Source organism: Mirounga leonina, unplaced genomic scaffold, assembly GCF_011800145.1.
Source record: "Mirounga leonina isolate KUSES-001 unplaced genomic scaffold, KU_Mleo_1.0 Mir_268, whole genome shotgun sequence".
In the NCBI taxonomy this organism is placed as follows: Eukaryota; Metazoa; Chordata; class Mammalia; order Carnivora; family Phocidae; genus Mirounga; species Mirounga leonina.
The window spans coordinates 5,952,910-5,972,040 of NW_023270649.1; the positions used below are offsets into that span (position 1 = coordinate 5,952,910).

General features: G+C 41.7%; 1 long non-coding RNA gene across 2 annotated transcripts in view; it reads right to left on the reverse strand.

Moving 5' to 3' along the window:
* Positions 1-19,131, reverse strand: part of LOC118026694 — a 298,428-nt gene that overhangs the window by 57,357 nt on the left and 221,940 nt on the right. The window contains exon 4 of one of the 2 annotated variants that reach the window (XR_004683654.1): positions 4,485-4,527. This is a non-coding gene — a long non-coding RNA (uncharacterized LOC118026694). Of the gene's footprint in view, positions 1-3,044; positions 4,528-19,131 lie in introns of those variants that run through there. The other variant, XR_004683653.1, reaches the window with a different exon arrangement.

The window sequence follows — 19,131 nt, forward strand, 5'->3', positions numbered from 1 at the left end:
TAGTCATTTATGAAAAGATACCTTTCTACAAGAGTATTTTCTATAAATTTGCATGTTTCTTTAGATTCTAAAACAGACGGATATTAATAACTCTTTCCAAGTGTGATATTCAAAATATTTAACTACCAGCCTGGTGTGACTACCAATGAATGAAAAGGGTCACCGACAACTCACATCGGCCATAGACCATAGTAAGCCGCACCAAGAGACATCGGCTGACAATCAGCCCTGCCTGGTTCACAGGGTGGGAGGGTTAGGAGATTACAAGGCAGTGGCCTTGGGGCACCTGAGTGGCTCAGTCACTAAGCATCTGCCTTCGGCTCAGGTCATGATCTCAGGGTCCTGGGATCGAGCCCCGCATCGGGCTCCCTGCTCGGCGGGAAGCCGACTTCTCCCTCTCCCACTCCCCCTGCTTGTGTTCCCTCTCTCACTGTGTGTCTCTCTGTCAAATAAATAAATAAAATCTTTAAAAAAAAAAAAAAAAAGCAGTGGCCTTAGCAGACAGAGCCTGGCACACAGATTGCATCCAGAAAATGTCAGTACAACCCAAATCAAGTCTCCTGCCATAAACACGTGTATCATAATTCTGGAGAGTTTCCTCTAAATATGAAATAACCTATTAAATAGTTTCTACTTGATATGAAATTGTCTAAAAAATGGGTATGAAAACCTCAGTAATGTTGACTGTTTATTCATAATCCAAAAGCAGGGATGGATAGAAAGTTCCAAACCAGCACAAACCATAGTCAGAATGCAGGAAGAAGCATTAACACTGATAGGCACAAAGGCTTCAACAGGTCATTCACAATAATCAGCGAGAAGTAGGTGGAAAATTCTTTATCTTCCACAACTATACGGCCCATCTTTAAACACTAGGGAGTTAGAAGAATAAAACTGGACAAAATTCATAGGTATACTTTGCTCGTGTTCAATGTGGCTTATACTAAAAAGAAATTCATGGGAGAATGGAAATATCCCATTTATTAACTGATTCCTTGACTGTCTCCCAAAACCAAGTCCTCTTGATATGCTGATATTTTATGTGATTTTCAAGAATTCAGAATAAATGTTTCCAGGGGGCACCTGGGTGGCTCAGGTGGTTAAGCATCCAACTCTCAGTTTTGGCACAGGTCATGATCTCAGGGTGGAGAGATCGAGCCCCACGTTGGGCTCCGCACTCACTGGGGAGTCGGCTTGAGATTTTCTCTCTCCCTCTCCCTCTGCCCCTCCCCTAGCATGCATGCTCTATCTCTCTCCCTCAAATAAATAAGTAAATCAGATTTTATTTATTTATTTAAAAAGGTTTTATTTATTTGACAGAGAGAGAGGGAGCATGAGCAGGAGGGGCCAGAGGGAGAGAGAAAATCTCAAGCAGACTCTGCACTGGGTGTGAATGCCAACATGGGCTCAATCTCACAACAATGAGATCACGACCCCAGACGAAACCAAGAGTGGGCTGCCCAGGCCGCCCAACTGACTGTGTCACTCAGGTGTGACTGTGTCACTCAGGTGTCCCTAAATAAATAAAATCTTAAAAAAAAAAAAATAGAATGAATGCTTTCAAAAACACACAGATCTATTATATAACATACATATCCACTCACTCATTTTCCAAAATGCCGGGACCTGTGGCTGTCCCGGTTGCTATGGAAACAACAAAGATCTTGGATTAAGTTCATAGTCCAGAGCTTTGGGAAGCACACAGCTAGCAGCTGCAGGAATCAGAAACAGGCTGCCATACGGATTCTGCAGCTGCCAGACTGAGATCTTAAAGAAGGCACAAGGAAGGAGGACAGAGTGGAGAGAGAACTCTTTGTTTTCTATTGAAAATAGGAGAAAAGACAAACAGTGACTGATCTAAATGCAATTATAGTACTTAATGAATGCACCCTAGCCTACAGTATTTTAAACCATCTCAAATGGTTGGGAAATTAATACTAGCATGACTTTAGTCAAAGAATATTTGTGATGAATTAGCACTATCTGAATAATTGCAGCTATCAGCTGAAATAACAGCAGGGAGATGGGTAAATAGGTCAGATATTCTAGGCCTTGTCTCAGCAAGCATGAAATTTGGTTTGAGTCTTGAAATGGGCACTTGGGGAGAAAAATCCAACGCTTCTGATTCTAGCAGTAGAAATGCCTTGGAATTACAGAATATTAGAGCTGACAAAAGATTTCAGAGGCCCAAAGCACCACACCTTCTTGTTGCACAGATGACAAAATTAAAACTCAGGGAATTTAGGTAATTTTCCCCTATAACTGCTCTTGTGTAGTCACCTTAAAGCATTATGCAAGCTGCCCTCACATGCTGGGAAAAGGACCTGCCTTTCATGTGCTCAAAGGCTAACTATTCATGACAGACGGGTATTCCAGCAGGAACCCCGCTCTGTCCCACTTGGAGCAAGAGTTCTACTCCTCGGGACTTAGCCAAAGTTGAGCACAGAATGGAATCAAGGTAATAAAGTTTGTTACTGTTCTTAGTAAGCACAAACCTACTGAAAAGACAACTGATGACTGGTTAATGCAAATTAGAAATAATGGACAATTATAGTTATTTATATTTTCCTACCTTATACTCCACGCTGTCTCATTAGCATGAACTAAAATGTTGCTTTCAATGTAATTTTTTTTTTTTAAGATTTATCTGTTAGAGAGAGTATGCAAGCAAGAGGAGTGCAGAGAGAGAGAATCTCAAGCAGACTCCCGGCTGAGTGTGAAGCCTGACGCAGAGCTCGATCCCAGGACTCTGAGATCATGACCTGAGTCGAAATCAAGAGTCGGCCGCTTAACCAACTGAATCCCTCAACGTAATTCTTAATTTAATGGCCATACTGAACCATTTTTGTTTAACAATATCAAGAATTTTCAGCACATTATACTAATGTATGTTTTCTTATAATTCCACTCATATTTTCTTATTTTAGTACTACTTTCCATTTGGTGAGCAAGTATTCTGTGCATTGTGTGAGTAGCTTTATTTACATTAGTTCCTACTCTTAAAGCTATCCCAAAAGGAAGGAGTTATTAGTCCCATTTTTTCCATGCATGATTTTATCTTCAGAGGGATTAAGCAATGGGGCCAAGATCACAGCGTGAAGGCAGAGCTACAAATTCAACCACAGGACCCTCTAACTGCAAAGCCAGATTTCCACCACACAAATACAGCTTCCATACTCTATTAGTACCTCCACAATCAGAGAAAACTAATTATTCACTTATTTGGAAAAGATTACCGAGAAGCCATCTAACATGTCATCATAATGGAAAGATAATTAAAGATCAAGCTACAAATTCCACAAATGTCAATGAATAATTAAGACTTCCAAGGACAGCTAGAAATTGGAAGCTGACCTGCTGTACAGTTTGAAAACAGTTCCAGGTAATCTAGTTGAAAAGAAAAATGGGCAGTTGATGGTCACAGAATGTCTGGAGTCATTTCAAATCAGCCTCACAGAGGAATAAGACATGAAACCCTCTGCAAATGGGCAAATACTGATGAAGGATATTTCAGGGCAAGACCCAGAACTATGAAATTAACAGAACACAAAGGCAAGAGAAACAATGGCATTTTCTCTCAAACATTTTTAATCAATGATTTTCAAAAGAGATAGCCAGAGCTATGATGGGGGATTTGAATATCAACTCAACAGAATCTGTCCTTTCAAACACCAGATGCTCTCTTTTCTTCATCTTCTGTTCAACCCTGAATTTTCATTCCTAGGAAGATTGCACAGTCAGCTTCAAACCTATCCCCTTTGGCTCCTGCCCAACTCCTTCACCAGAAAACATACTAGAAAAATACTGTTTATGATTAACAATATCAGCATCAATGTGTGCACACTGAGGGATTAATTAATGCACAGACAGTCCTACAGCTATGAAGTCATGAGGCATGATATGAACCACGACGTGTCTATATTTTATACTTCCCCAGTAGTCTCCCTGGTAAATTACCACAACCCAAAGCAAATAGTTATAATGCTCTTTTTAGACATATCCTTCTACCTAAGTGGGGTGGTGGGGAGCTAACCAGGCCAGGGAACATGCCACAAATTTGGGCAAGGGTCAGTAGACCATGGCCCGTAGGCCAAATGCAGCCCTCCACTTCTTCTTGTAAATAAAGTGTTACTAGAATGCAACTACACCCAAGAGCTAACATCTTACAGATGTGGCTGCCTTCATGTTTGAATGAAGTAATTGGGACAGAAACCATATGGCCCACAAAGTTGAAAATATGTACTATCTGGCCTTTTACAGAAAAAAAAATGTGCCTAGTCCTGGTTAGGACATGAAAAGAGAAGACCTTGGCCCAAACATGCTAAAATCAGGTGTAAATAGTCAATAGAAAATCAGAATCTAAACTCATAAATGCAGATAAGAAAAACAAGAGAGAATGATGTCAGCAAAATGGCAGAATAGGAGTTTCCTGCCACCTTCCCTAAAAGGAACACCGACTCTGACAATCTTTCGGATGAGAGTACCTTTAGAGGTCCGGGAGTCCAGCGGAGAAGTTCCAGCACACCACTGAAGAAAAAGAAAAAAAACATCCAAGGTCAGACAATGAAGAGTGTGGGAGGGACAGTTTGACTTTACCCACATCATCCAGCTTATGCCAAAGGAGGCCTTCTTGGCCTGTGATTTCTCCCAGGGGGGAAAGGAGAGCATGTGAGTGAGCACCCAGCCTCCTCAGCTGTGCAGAACACTGCCAAAGAGGCCCATTTCTTTTTTTTTTTAAGATTTTATTTATTTATTTGAGAGAGAGAATGGAAGAGAGAGCACGAGAGGGGGGAGGGTCAGAAGGAGAAGCAGACTCCCTGCCGAGCAGGGAGCCCGATGCGGGACTCAATCCCGGGACTCCAGGATCATGACCTGAGCTGAAGGCAGTCGCTTAACCAACTGAGCCACCCAGGCGCCCGAGGCCCACTTCTTTCTTGCCCCACCAAGGGTGCTGAGATGAGCTGCATGAGTGGGGAGCAGGGAGCAGATGACAGCACAGCAGGCAGGGCTCCTGGATGACACTATCCCCCTGCCAGGTAAGCAGGGGCTGGGGCTCTCAAAGGGCATCGAAGGGATGTAGACCCTACTAACCACTTCACAGATGCTATCAGAAAGCCTGCAAATGAGCCACCGGGGCACTTCATGTATCACTTTCTCCAGCTGGCCCAGGGGTATCCCATGGGTACACCTCACCCACACACCCACATCACGGTAGCTCCCTGTGTGCACCCGACGGTGCCAGGGTGAGACTTCGCAGAAGGCTAATAAGCACACACAGAAAGCTGGCCCAACTCTGTGGGACTGAAAGACAGCACACGAACTTGAGCATTCAGCACCACCCGGAGAGCTAAAATAGGCTGTCAGCACCCAGCCTGGCTTCGCAGGGTCAAGAGAAGGCATACAATCTTAGAATTCCCTAAAAAGGAATAGGAAGTACGGGGTAGGCATATCCACAGAAAAGGTCTGAGAAAGCCTCAGCATCTCTAGCAGGACTGATAGAAGCTATCTCTCTTCCAAAGCCAGCCAGTAAAGACTGGTGGAGATTGACTGCTTCTTCAAATGTAAAGATAGCCGTGCAACACTCTGAGGAACATGAAAAATCAAGGAAACATGGCACCACCAAAGAACACAGTAATTTTCCAGTAAGAGACCCCAAAGAAATGGAGGTCTGTGATTTGCCCAGTAAAGAATTCAAAATAGTTGTTGTAAGGAAGCTCCGTCAACTACAAGAAAGCACAGAAAATTCAATGAAATCAGGAACACAATATACAAACAAAATGAGAAATTTAACAGAGGGATAGAAATCATAAAAACAAAGAGAAATTCTGCAGCTGAAGAATACAAAGAATGAGAGGAGAAGTGCCACAGAGAGCTATTTCATGGAAAGGCATTTAAACACCAAGATGGATAGCCTGGGTTTTGAAGGCACTGCCTTTGAAGGGTAAGTAGTTTCAACATCCACTCATCAGGCTTCCATCGGCATAGCTCCCCTCTGGAAACAGAGACCATAATGATGTGAAAAACAGGACAATGAAAAATGAAATGCCAACTGAGTTCCTGAATAATGCCTCTGTTGCACTTGTTCTTTCATGTGCACAATGAAATGGTTTGTGTTCACATTCAATTTATATGCATGTATTTGTGATACACGTGTATGTGTGTGTATTTGGATCCATATGTTGATATTTAGGTGTTTAAACTAATATTATATGTATATATACATTCTAATAATGACAAAATTCACTCAAGTATGAACATTTTTAGGTATGGCTTAACTGTGTTATCCCCAAATACATGTTGATTCATTCAACAAGTACATTGGACAAATACTGTGTGTCAGGCATGATTATAGGGTCAATAAATGCATTGGTGGGGGAAAAAACAGACAAAAAGCTCTCTCTCTCTTTTTCTTTTACTAGTTTATATCTAGTAGGGTTGGAGGAGAAACTGACCATAAACAAAACTATATTGTCTATTGCTGTGTAACAAATTACCATAATCTTAGAGACTTAAAATAACATATATTTATAATCTCAGTTTCTGTGGGTCAGGAGTCTGAGCATGGCTTAACTGCATCCTCTGATTCAGAGTGTCTCAAGGGCTGTGATGTCATCTGATGGCTTGACTAGGGAAGAACGTTCATGAGGTTGTGGGTAGAATCTGTCCCCTTAGGGCTGTGGATCTGGACCTCAGTTCCTGGCTGCTATTCATGGAAGGCCATCTGAGTCCCACATCACACGGGCCTCTCCAGCATGGCAGCTTCCTCTACCTAAGCCAGCAAGGGAGGTCCTTCTAACAAGACAGAGCCAAAGTCTTTTGCAACCCAACCAGAGATGTGTCATCCCATCACCTTTGCTGTACTCTAATTTTCTGGGAAGGAAGTGTCACAACCCACACTCAAAAGGTCAGGCTGACACAAGGCTATGACTATCAGGAGGTGGGGATCATCAGGGGCCATCTTTAAAGTCTGCCTACCACATGGGGCCAGAACATGGAGAACCTGGTGGGCCACTGGAAGGAGTCTAGATTTTACTAGGATGTAGAAATTGATGTTACCATAATTTATAAGATCTACTGAGCTGTGATGTCTACTGACAGTGTTTCCTTTGCAGGCACTCACACTGTCCCCCAGGAGACCCCTCAACCTCCCTATCTCATGGAGGATGCTGTGTTGATTCTTCTGCTTCCTGTGCTGCTCCCTCAGCCATTGAGACTTGCCTTGATGCTACAGGCTTGCTCCCAGTCACTCCTAATCTCTCCCTGCATCACCCTTTTATATAAGTTTCCTCCTGTTTTTCTCTCTACCTATATCTCTTTCCTGCTGAGAGTTACTCTTCCATCAATCATAGTCTTCTCGTCCTCTTTTGGCCAACAGTATCACTACCAGACTATCGACACCATTACATTATTTACTATCTTGGTAAGTGAGCCTTTTCATCCAATTCAGAATAGGGGAGACGGAATTACCACAGGTAAATTAAATTGCAAAGTTATTCTCTGACATTTGATGCATGTGCTAAAGGTTGCTGGAGCCGAAAGTCAGTGACCATGACTCCTGTTTTGCCTGTCAGGAACACGTGGCCAGACTGCTGTTTGCTGATGGGCCCTCCCACTTCCTGACAGAGCCCACACACCATCCCTCCACCTTGTTTCTCTTTTCCCATCCCTTTTATACATAGGTTCATGATCTCCTCAGAAAGCCAGATCCATCAGGCGAACACTCACGGTTACAACCAGTTTTCTCCATGAAGCTATAGTTTTCCTATCCAATCTTTCTTTCAAATGCCCTCCCAGCAATCTCTTGCCCCTCACATCCATTTCTGTACAGCTTCTTCTTTGCTGGCATATGAATAAACTAATAATGGCAAGCTTTTAGAAGAATCCTCCATTTCTGTACATAGACTACATAACAGTGATCAAGGATAACATCATAATGATACAAATAAAAAAGTATGGCTGGGTTGCAAAACAACACCTTTAAATATTTAAACAGATGAGAGATGAGATCTTAATTTCTTAAAGTACTTTCAAGCCATGTGACCACATTGGCCTTAAGGTCACATTTTTTTGAGGGAGAAAAAAAAACCATTATGTTCTTCTTTACTTAATAGGAATTTTGTTGTTGATGTTTTTCAGGGAAATATGTTCTCGGAAATTGCTAAAAACACCTTTCTGAGATTTATTTCTCTCTTCATGATCAAAGAAGTGTGCAATGCCTACATTTGCCAGAAATAGTACAATATTTTCCCTCAGGTTTTAAAACTCCTTGAAAACCTCTGTAACCTGCTGCTTTGTTTTTATAGTAATCAAAGCTAAATTGGGGTTTAGAGAAAAATGAAGCATGCAATACAACTGAAGAAATTCCATCTCAATGCTGCACACATTTTCCAAATATTCAACTTTTCCCCCCTAGTGTAAACATAGCCTTTATCATGAAATTGAACAGTTTTCTAAATTTGTCTCTTAGGAGCAAGCCTACTCTGCACATCATGGAACATTTTATCCTCCCAAGATAGACTAAAAGCTCTAAATTACTCATTACACGGCTTAACAAAAGAAGCTCATCGTTAGTTAATTGGAGATAACATGGCCTTGTTCCCTGATGCAGATATACTAAAAATTGCTGGTTATTTCTGTAGTTAATTTCTTCTGGAAAAGTTCTGTCATAAAATTTATCTTCTCATGATAAAAAATGAGATAGCATGAAATAAATACTCGATTTGGAGCTAAGAGGATGTAGAATACTAACGAGGAAAGAACTGAATTTCTGAGACACTTGCAAAAAGTCAACTGTCCAAATGATATGCAACCCAGTCACCTCAAAGAAAACCATTTCAGTTAGTTGGACTTCACAGAGCCTTGCTGGGGTGAGGCAGTGATTTGGGCGCCAAATGTAAGGGGGGTGCCTGAGGCAAGTGCCTTACTTGCTTTGCCCTACTCTGGGCCCCAGTTACATAGAGGAGCCATCTCCCTGAAATGGCCTCTTACCTAATTTTGAATGAGTCATTTAACTGCTCACTTGTTTTTGGACTTCTTTCTTCCCTATAATCCTACTTATTTTGGCTCCCTGGATCTTTCATTCAATCCATTACAAGTTAAAACACAGATAGTGGGTTCCTACAGATAATGGATTACCAAAGGGGCATCTTGAATAAATAAAGACCGTTAAGACGGGGGCACAGATGTAAGGGGCTTATAATCCAATAGAGAAAACATGTATTTCTGCTTTCTAAGAAAATCCTTGCTTAGACCCTCCACTGCCCTTCAAACTAGGATTCTAATTCCTCATGCCCTACATTGCCAAGTGTCACCCCATCACCCGCTATTCACTTTCTGGCTCATGACAAGCACTCTTCTTCACAGGCAACTACAATGAAAGCCCCGTTAAGCTGTCTGAGGCCTTCCAATTCATTGCAAACCCAAAACTTTAAGCATCATTGAATGTCAGTGACCTGAGGTTTTTTCTATTATTGAACATCCCTTCCTTCTTGAGCATTTCTCCTTACTGTCACTGTGGCTCGTCTTCAATATTTCTGATCCCTTCTCCATCTACTTCAATAGCAGCCCCTTGTTTTTGTTCCAGTACCACCTTCTTCCTAAATGTCAACATTGTTTATGATCAGAACTCTCTTTTCTTGTTGCTATACATAATTTCTCTAGTCAATCCCAGCCACTTCCCATGCATGCACACTTCACTTCAAAATCTGTATCTAGGCCAAGCCCTTTTCGCTAGAAACATGTCTTTTTGTCTCATTAGGCACATGTGTTAAATAACAACTAAGTTCCTAGGCATTGTGAACGCACAGATAAAGCAGATAGCCTCTAACCTCAGACTGCAACCTGGTGGAGGATGCTGATCATTCCAGAAAAAGTTACAACACAATATATGTTATAATTAAGCATGCATCTGGTGCTCTAGGGCATTGCTGTTCAAACTTCAATGTGCAACTGAAATACCTGAGCATCCTGCTCAAATGAAGATTTGATTCATTTGAGATTTGATTGGGGCTGAAGATTCTGCATTTCTATGAACCCCCAGGTGATGCGGCCGCCAGCATTCCACAGAGCACACACTCTGAGTAGTAAAGTTTGGGAGATTTCCCTGACCCTAACTCCGTCTGTGAAGTCGAGGCACTGATGCCTCACCTAAGTCTTGAGGATAGCCTGAATTTGCCAGAGGAGTAAATGGGAACAGATCTGGGAAAAGAGTGATCTGGGAAATCTGAGAAAAAGGAAAAGCATGGTAAAAAGGGCAGACATGTGTTAGCATGGAGGTCTGGGACACCTGCGCCTATAGCCCATGGCAACAGAGGTGAGACAGCCCAGTGGGTGGAGTGGGGAGTGGAGGAGGAGGACCTAGAGAATTAGAAACCACACGATGAGGGACCGATTGCATGTCTTAGAACAGAGACACCCAGAAGGAGATGGAGACAGCCAGAGAGAGCAGGAGCACTAAAAATCAACAAACATGAGGTTCGGTCTGTATCGAGTGCTTGTCTCCAGTGTCCGGGCCTCTCCCAACAGACAGCAGCTGGCCATGCCTGTTTCCCCCTTGGAAGCCCCTCAGGACATGGCTACTGTGCCTGGTGTTCCCATCTGCTGATGGAATGAACCATTTTCTTAAACCTCTGACTTGCTCAAGACAATTCCTTCAGTGATTAAAAATTATTTTGATACTTTCCCACAAAGTGGGGATTGAAAATAAACCACCAAAACATAAAAATTCACACACAAAACGTAACCTCTGCTAACGAACGAATGAATGGTGTAGGATGATTCGTCGGGCGGGAACTCAGTAGAGAAGAATCAGTACTGTTTAAAGCAATGCTCCCTGACAGAAATATAACGTGAGAACATATGTGATTTTAAATTTTCTAGTAACCACTTTTAAAAGAGAAACAAGTTTGGGGCACCTGGGTGGCACAGTAGGTTAAGCGTCCGACTCCTGGTTTTGGCTCAGGTCATGATCTCAGGGTTGTGAGATAAAGCCTGACTTCCAGCTCTGTGCTCAGTGCAGAGTCTGCTTGAGATTCACTCTCCCTCTCCCTCTGCCCTTCCCCACTGTGTGTGTGCGTGTGCACATACCCACGCGTATCCTCACTCTCGTGCACCCTCCTGCATGCTCTCTCTCAAATAAATAAATCTTAAAAAAAAGACACAAGTTATGCTAATTTTAATATGTTTTACTTAACCCAATATATCCAAAATATTTCATTTCAACATGTAATTAATATAAAAAATTACTGATGAGATATTTTACATTTCCTTTGTAGTGGGTCTTTGAAATCCATGTATGCATTTTACACTTAGGTCACATCTCAACTCAGACTCGTTCTTTTTCAAGTGCTCAGTAGCCCCATGTAGCTGCTGGCTACCATACTGGACAGCACAATTTTAAAAAGTGTGCCACTAACGCCTTAATCTGTTCCTGACTCACTGTGAGCTTCAGGTCACTTCCCCTTCCTGTACTCACATGCCTCATCTGAAACTGAAAACGCTAGACTAGATCAGTGTCCCCACATGATAACGTAAAGATCCTGAAGACATCCTGTTGTAGCCAAAGGAAGAGCAGTGTGTGTGTGTGTGTGTGTGTGTGTGTGTGTGTGTGTGTGAACAAACACTTAAATTACTGTAGCTATCACCCTGGAAATCCCAATCTTAAGGCAGGTTCCTACACTCTGAAAGGATAAGAAATGTGACACCAAGATTGCTAAGGTCACTCAAACTCTTAACACTTTCCAGCCATTTGTAGGCTTTGGAGGGTTGTGTTTTTTTGTTTGTTTGCTTGTTGTTGTTGGGTTTGTTTTGTTTGTTTTTTTTTTTTGGTTTGGGGGCTTGGGGGAGGTATTGTTTTGGGGGGGATTAGGGGTTTTTGAAGATTCTACAAATGGAAGCAGAAATCAAGCAGTAACTTGTACATTATTCTCTTGATTAGAACAGGCATGTTTACTGCACTCAGATGGCAGAGAAACGAGTCTATAGCCCAATACCTGCTTCTGCACTATTTCAAGCTAAGTGACCAACAATCTCGTCTTGGTGCACAGAGGAAGACATGTGATGACACAGTGCAAACTGCTTTCAACCAAGGTCAGCGCCACCACTCTAGAAAATGATGGGAAAGACTCCACATTCTTCTTTTTCAAAAAGTGAGTAAAATACACTGAGACTCAGCTTTTTTTTTTTTTTTTTTTTAAGATTTTATTTATTTGACAGAGACACAGCGAGAGAGGGAACACAAGCAGGGAGAGTGGGAGAGGGAGAAGCAGGCTTCCCGCGGAGCAGGGAGCCTGATGCAGGGCTCGATCCCACCGGGCCGAGCCAAAGGCAGACGCTTAGCAACTGAGCCACCCAGGCGCCCCTGATACTCAGGTTCTTAAGGAAACTGTTTTGTCTGTCTTACTTGTTTTTAATGTTCCATTTTAAGGGTGTCTTGTAAATTCCAAACAAATCAAGGAGCACGCTGGAGGCAAGGGTTCCATATTATACGGTTATGTAAACCCAGTGTTTGGCATGGTACCTTGCACTCAATGTATGCTTATCAAGTGCATGAGGCAGCATTTCAATCCTCACCAGGGGTTCTCCAATATACTGACCACGTGTGGCAAAGAATAATACTTAAACAGTACTCCAGGGGCTATGCACAGCACTCCCTAGAAGAGAGGTTGTGCATTTGAGGTTTTGTTTGCTATTAACAGGGGGATGGATGAAGAGCTGGAAGGAAGAAGGCAGCCAGACAAGGCTCATAGGCAGCTCCTGTCGACTCCCACCACCTGGAAGGCAATGAGAAGAATGATATCTTCTTTATCTTTCTCCTCAAGCCGAAGCCAATCACTGTAACACTTTTTCTTTACCTTAATGAATGTCTTTCTGGTCAATTTACTTAAAATCTTTTCATACATATATCCACATAGAAGTTTACATAATGCCCAAATGTGATTATCTCACTTATACTAACTCACTGTTTTAGTAGGTGTTCTTGTGTGCATCTGCTGTTCCGTGTGTCTTCTTCTATCCTCCAACCTACCATTCTTCCCTACTACCCACGGTGCCACCACAGCCCTCCTTAGTAACCCAGGTGAAGAATCTAGAATATATTTTTCCATAGTTTTCTTCATAGTTAGTCTCACACACACACACACACACACACACACAGACACACACACACAGAATTCTGCTTTATAAAAATGGGAAATGAGGGGCGCCTGGGTGGCTCAGTCGGTTAAGCGACTGCCTTCGGCTCAGGTCATGATCCTGGAGTCCCGGGATCGAGTCCCCCATCGGGCTCCCTGCTCGGCGGGGAGTCTGCTTCTCCCTCTGACCCTCCCCCCTCTCATGTTCTCTCTCTCTCAAATAAATAAATAAAATCTTAAAAAAAAAAAAAGGGAAATGACATACCTTTCTGCTTCTTGCTTTTCTCTTAACAATAATACATTGTAGAAACTCCCGTACATCAACTAATACATTCAAAGTCACTCTTCCAAATGGCTGCATGATTAAGATATGTCATGTTGCCAATATATTCTAATTTACTCAATGACTCCCGTTGAAGGGTGTCACTTCTTTGTTTCCAGTTTCTCGTCAGCTTGAACAATGCTCTGTACCTACCCTGGAGCAGTGGTCTTTACCTACTGAGCTTCATTTCTAGAAAAAGTACCCATTTTTCCTCTAGAAGTGAAGACGGGATGGCTGGGTCAAAGAGTATATATGTTTAACGTTCTGATAGTTGTAGATCTTAACATCCAAAAGGCCGATAAACACTCATTATCACCAGTAATATATGAAAGTACCCATTTTTCCACATCTCCTGGCAATATGTGATACTGTTTCACATTATTTTGTATTTCTGCACCTGAAGTAAGTATCAGCTGAGCAGTATGTACCCCAGGTGTCACCCTCTTAGGGGAAACCAGAAAGTCCTGCTATGACTGAGTGCAGTGGGAAGGAGGCTAGAAGAAACTCAGCAGACCTAGTTTTGGATTCATACTCCGCACCCTGAACTGAAAACCTGATTAAGTCTTTTAACCTCACTAAGCCTCTTTCTACATTTGTTAAAAGGACACAAATACGCATACACATATATACACATTTTAATGTGTATCAGGCCAAAATCAAAGCGAAGCCGAGGATTAAAATGAGAGAGCAGAATACTAATGCCATTTTTCCCTGAGGGCATCTGCTCAACCTGGTGATTTAAGTTTTAGTTTTTATTCCTATGAGGTACATGAGGTAGAGGAAAAAAACAAAAAAAACCAGGGCTCATTCAGGGTGGGAAATCTAATAAAGGACACTTCTTCCTCATATCTGGGATCTCCAAAGTGCCACACCCTCCATTTAAACTGGAGGCAAAATAGACTCATACCAAATTTGCACCCTAAAAGGAGCACAAGGACATTTTCCCATATCTTGAGAAAAGCAGCAAAGGAATAAATACTGAAAAGTTGTCATAAAAATTGCCATTCATGTGGATTTGCAACCCAAATTCATATCATCTTGGAAGTCCAAAATAATGTTAAGCTATCAATTTAGCTCAAAACAGAACCTCTAAAACTACCTCTGGTGAAGAGTTGGGCTGTTTGTTTCATTTCCAATCCATGGGAACTCTCATATTCTTATAAAATACAATATAAATGAGTTACAATAAAACTGATATGGAAATAAAAAGACAAACACAGCATATTGATGCTGCTGCAATGTCAAGTTACTATAAAAATTTCCAAATGTCACTCTCCATTTCCGTACCTACTGCACAAAAGATTACAAGCATTTTGTGCAGCAACACCTGGTCCCAAGTACTGGGCGGAACACGTGAAATTCCTCTCTGTGAACACACCTCCCTCTGAAGCCTTAGAGAATTTTCAAAATAATTTCTGAGGAAAAAGCATATTTCACAAACAAAAGAAAATCAACAAACGTGCAAGGCAACTAGACACTGTGAGGCAGAATTAAAACAAAAAGGAAAACCAGATTTGCAAAAGCTTCAGATATTGAAATGATCAGACACTGAATCTAAAGCAACTCACTTACTATGTTTAAAGGAATAAAATATAACATACTACCATAAAAAGTGACCCAGTAGGCTTGGAAAGAACAAAACAGAAATGGAAAATAAAATAACAGAAAGTAAAGATTCAATAAATGAGTTTAACAGCAGATAGAACATGGTTGGAGAGATGATTGGATAACACAAAGATGGGGCAAATATTATTCAGAATGCAGCACAGCAAAACAAGCTGATGCAGAAGATGAAAGAGAAGCTGAGAAATGTAGAGATTGGATAAGAGAAAATATTTTCTCAGAATCCCAGAAGGAAAGAAAGAGAATAGGGCACAGAAAATAATATGAAAAGATTTTTTTTTTTTCCAGAATGGGTAAAAGACATCAATCTATAAATTCAAGAGCTCCCAGGAATCCCAAGGGAATTTCATAATTAAAAATGCATACCTAGATAAGTCAAAATAAAATTTGAGAACACCAAAGAAAGTCTTAAAAAGAGAGGAAAAAACCAAGATTGCCCTCCAAAGAGTGACAGGCTGACAGCTGATTTTTCAACAACAAAAACAGAAGCCGGGAAAAAGGAACTGGATGCTGCTGTCGGCCATATGAACAAGTGTGGAAGCAGAACCTCCTCCGGTGGAGCCAGGAGACTGCATTCTAACACTTCGATTGCAGCCTATGAGAGACTCAGCCAGAGGCCCAGCTAAGATACGCCCAGATTCCTAACCCACAGAAATGGTGAGATAGTGTATAATAACTGATAATAATGAGATTATATGTGATAATAAATGTTCCTTGTTTTTGAACTGCTGAGTTTGGGGCTAATTTGTTATGCAGCAAGAGATACTGAATACAGTTAGCATTTATCTGTTCTACCTGCCATTAAATAGAACCAGCAATTTAAATTTTTTTTTAAGATTTTATTTATTTATTTGACAGAGAGGCGCAGCAAGAGAGGGAACACAGGCAGGGGGAGTGGGAGAGGGAGAAGCAGGCTTCCCGCAGAGCAGGGAGCCCGATGCGGGGCTCGATCCCAGGACCCTGGGATCATGACCCGACCCGAAGGCAGACGCTTAACGACTCAGCCACCCAGGCGCCCCTGAGCCAGCAATTTAAAAATAAAGATACAACACAGACTGTGGGGGAGGGGGAGAGGCATGGAAAATCCACAATCTAGCCAACTCTCAGTGGGGAAGAGAGAATTTGCCATGATGTACTAGTTTTCTAGGGCTGCCATAGCCAAGCACCACAGACTGGAAGCTTAAAGAGCAGAAATCTATGGTCTCAGTTCTGGAGACCTAGGGTTGGTTCCTTCTGAGGGATGTGAGAGAAGGCTCTGTTTCAGGCCATTCTCTTTGGCTTGTAGATGGTTGTCTTCCCTCTATGTCTCCTCACTTCATCTTCCCTCTACGTGTGTCTGTCTGTGAATGAATTTCTCCTTTTTATAAGGTCACCAGTCATATTGAATTAGGGCCCAATGAGTGATCTCTTGACTTGATTACCTCTGTAAAGACCCAATCTCCAGAAAAGGTTACCTTCTAAGGGAATTGAGGGTTAAGACTTCAATATCTTAATCTGGGGAGTGGGGGACCCAGTTAAACCCATAACACATAGCAAAGAACATTTAGATACGGACTGAATATTATTCAGACATACACTCAATGTTTGGAATCATGAGTTCATCCCAGCCCCAAATAATTCCCGCATATTGTTTTACTTGGTTCAAAGTGAGGCTGTAACTATAACATTCATTTGTCTTGCCTGTCAAGTACGTGACTGTGGGGTCTGATATGGTCTGGAGGGGTTCTTTATTGCAGTTTTGCTCTTTTGTTATCAGTTTTAAGAAAACATAATGAAAACCAAAATACTGCAAATATGTCAACTTGGCATTAGATACAGCCAGTTTAATGTGGCACTTTGCTAAATTCAATCACAGAATTATTTATGGATGAACTTCTTCGTTCATCCTCATAAATCACATCTAAGCTAATTAAAATCCCAAATGGAAGTGGTATCTCAGCTGTCCCACAGCCGACTTCTCCACTGACTCTACCCATAATGAAATATGAAGATAATAAAATTATTCTAGGGGTCACAGTCTAGGATGCACTTCCAAAACTCATAAACAATCCTCACTTGCGTGCCCCCCGAAGCTGAGACAGTGGGAGAAATGAAGCAGATAAAAACCAGGGGCTGTGTAAGATGTCCTTACTGAGTGCTGCCTGCATGGTGAATTGAGACTTTAGCTTCTTGGGTGCAGGGGAGTAGCTAATGGCAGAAATGCAGAAGTCAAGCTCATGTTCCAGAAACAGCTCCATTTCTTTGTACATGGGAATTAGAGCTGCTCTCACACGGTTCAGGTGTGTGTCTGCATGTGTGCTTCATGTACAGCCCTGATTCCCCTTAATAAGAACAAAGTCCTTTAATCCAAAGACTTTGGGTCAAGGTTGCCCTGGAGGACATCTGGTATACCAGCCACAAGCTAGGCAAATGTGTGGATGTCTTTGCTGCTGAAGGCAAGGATTATAGGAAGGCTGTCCAATTCCCACTGGACTGGAATTTCTGGAATGAAACACAACAGTGCAATTATGGCAGCAGGAAAGTAGACGGAAAAGACGAGAAAGAGCAGATGGAAACCAATTTGTGAAACAGCATACTACACTAAGTTCATTGAACAATAATAAATATTGCGACATTGTCTGAAGGCTTTTAAAGATCCATATTGGGGGAGAAAGAAAACAATAAAAGAAGAATAGCGTTATTTCAGGCAAGGCAACATACTGAAGCAATGAATGTTCAAAGCAGGATACATGTCACAATAGTGAAAGCTATATTTAAATCAAAGGTTCTTAGCTAACGCCTGCCAAACTCCAGCGGAGGGCCAGTATAAAATAAACTACGAGGGAAAGAGTCCAGAGACAAAGACAGGGGGTGCCGTAGCTGGCAAAGAACATTGCTCCTCAAAGGAACTGCCTGAGGTTTTGCTCTGTTCAACTCTGGGCTATGCTCTCTTGGTTCTCATTTGAAGGCACAGAGCCATTCAAAGAGAGCTGGTTTTACAAAACATCCAGGACAGGCTCCTGAAGAAGAAATTACCAGCATGCTTGCAAACTCTGCTCCACCAAAGGAAATGTTTAGATTCGCCAGGGAATCAAAAAAAAAAAAAAGAAAAGAAAGAAAAAAAAGGAAAAAACAAGCAAACAAACAGGTGTCTTCCCTACAGAGTTACTGACAATACTCAAAATGGAAGCAAGTCAATGAGAAAAAGACACCCAGCTAAACTTTTCTAAGCAAAACGGACACAGTTATAAAAAAGTATTCTAAAATAATATTACCCCCCCCAAAATTTTTGTGCTTAAAGCTTATTTGTATCATTGCCCACAAATCTCAAAAGTCCTTCCCTTGGTGGGGATAGATCAGCTTATTTAAATATTCATGCATGTCTGAAATATAAACGAGAGAAACTTGGGGCACCTGGGTGGCTCAGTCAGTTAAGCATCTGCCTTCAGCTCAGGTCATGATCCCACGGTCCTGGGATCGAGCCCTACATCAGGCTCCTTGCTCTCCCTCTGCCTGCCGTTCCCTCCTGCTGGTGCTCTCTCACTCTCTCTCTCTCTCTGATCAATCAATCAAATCTTTAAAAAAAATAAAGAGAAACTTTACTGAAATTAACTTAAATAACCTGTATATTTAGCAGATGATAGCTATAAATATGTTAAATACATACAACTTACACTGGAAAGCAATGGTTATTAAACTTTAGTGTGATCCTACTGCATGTGAAAGGAATAATAAATGGACAGAACTGCCTGGAATGGGCACACTGGTGGACTTTCCACGCCTTTTGTGTGGACAGCCAAGCCAGCCTCTCACTATGGCATCCACTGAACAAATATTTATGGAAAGCCTGCTCTGTGCCAAGTTATGTCCAAACCACTCGGGCCACAGTGCGAAATGAAATAGTCAAAATTCTCTGCCCTCTGGGCATCTACATTCTAGCAGGGGAAGATAGATAATATACAAAATAAATAACAGATCATATTTTACTGTTGGAACATTTGTTTCCTTTGGCTGCTCTAACAAACTACAACATAGAGTGACTTAAAACAATACAAATGTATTACTGTCTACTTCTAG